Source organism: Cebus imitator, unplaced genomic scaffold (assembly GCF_001604975.1).
Source record: "Cebus imitator isolate Cc_AM_T3 unplaced genomic scaffold, Cebus_imitator-1.0 Scaffold1167, whole genome shotgun sequence".
NCBI classification, from domain to species: Eukaryota; Metazoa; Chordata; class Mammalia; order Primates; family Cebidae; genus Cebus; species Cebus imitator.
In genome coordinates, this window is record NW_016108482.1 from 37,713 (window position 1) to 39,442 (window position 1,730).

Below are 1,730 nucleotides of genomic sequence, written 5' to 3' on the forward strand. Positions count from 1 at the left end.
ATTACAGGTGTGAGCCAGTGTGCCCAAACAACGTCTTTCTTTAAAATCCATTTTTAAAAAATAGACAAAAGATCTTGCCATGTTACCCAGGCTGGTCTCAAATTCCTAAGCTCAAGCAATCCTCCCTCCTCAGCCTCTCAAAGTGCTGAGATTTTAGGTGTGAGCCACCATGCCCACCCCCTTGTAGCTTCTTAATACTAGTGATTTGGTGCAAAATCCTAACCAGGCTTCCATGATAAATGACTCTAGATTAATTAAGTGTTCCCGTTTTATTTTAGTTGACCTAGGGTTGAAAGACACATTAAAATCATCTCTATCACCTGGTGTGTATTTAAATTTTTAATAGCAAAACTACTGTCACTTACTGGTGTGTCCATGTCTGGACCAACATCCATTTCTTCACCTTCCATCAAGTATTTTCCCAAGTCAAAATCATCTGTCTTTTCTAAAACGTGACAGAAGAACTTCATCAGCTTTATTATATCTATCTTTGAAAAAAATCTCAAAACTAAAGGAAAAAAGACTAACAAGACTCAAAATAAAATACAATCAGATAAAAATTTAAAAATATTGAAACATTTATTAAATTGATATTGTAAAACATTTAACATTTTAATTAACTCATTCTCAAAGGTGAGTGTTCTCTTTCTCCTATGGTTTTCTGCCTTCATTCATAATGGAAGGAGACGCTACTTTTCAGTTAGAGATCAGTATAATTTTTTCCTCAACCAAATTAACAAATATCTGAATTATAAAAATCCATATCATATATTATACTGTGATTAACTTTCGTTTTTCTTAAAGACAAAGGCTACAACTTACTCATTTTTGAATTTCTAGGGCCTAGAATTTTAAATGGCCAAAAATTTTAAAAAATGTAAACATGAACTATTCATTTTTCTGATGGTTTAAAGCATAACATTAGAGCATAGCCTATGCAACTAACATATATGTATATAGCATAGGCTATGAAAAAAGTTTTGCCTTTTTTATTATCACAGCCAGCAATCTGTACTTAAAAGAAATAAAATTTCACTACTGAAAACCACATCTGATTCTATTCCAGTAAATGGCTGAATGGAACACCACTTTACCTATAATTTAGGTACAGGTAACATAGTGTTCCATTTCCTGAAAGTAAATAGTAACCTCTAATGTCTCTCCCAGCTCTAAAATGACAAACATCTGCCTACTGTCATTTAGAAATATTAATAGAAAAATAACTTGGGATTCACCATTTATGTTTCTGTATTGTATAACCTATTTCACACATTGTATATTTTTATAACTTACAGTTAAGAATTCAATTTATTACTTTGGAAACTTGGCATGTTTTAAAAGAATGTGAAAGCCCTGTATGGGCTATGATCATTAGAGTAACTAAGATTACAAGTTTTGAAAACCTAATCATTATTCAAGAAGATTTTTATTGAAACTAAACAAGAACATTAATATTCCTTTACTAATAACTTCATTATGTATAACGAACTAAAGTATTGTTTAATTTACCTCTCCCATAAAGAAAAATAGGAGATCTCACTCCACCTAAACATCTAAACTCTGTAAGTCTTTGAAAATTAGTTACAAGAGGCTAGGAGTGGTGCTAACGCTTGTAATCCCAGCACTCTGGGAGGCCAAAAGGGGCAGATCATGAGGTCAGGAGATTGAGACCATCTGGCTAACACGGTGAAATCCCATGTCTCCTAAAAAAAAATACACACACACACACA

General features: G+C 32.5%; 1 long non-coding RNA gene across 1 annotated transcript in view; it reads right to left on the bottom strand.

Annotated features, from left to right (window-relative positions):
- LOC108298885 overlaps nt 1-1,638 on the bottom strand; it is a 4,929-nt gene extending 3,291 nt beyond the window's left edge. Inside the window, exons 1-2 of the long non-coding RNA XR_001822742.2 lie at nt 1,609-1,638; nt 366-445 (exon numbers count right to left, since the gene is read on the bottom strand). This is a non-coding gene — a long non-coding RNA (uncharacterized LOC108298885). The remainder of the gene's footprint in view (nt 1-365; nt 446-1,608) is intronic.
- Nucleotides 1,639-1,730: the final 92 nt, after the last annotated feature.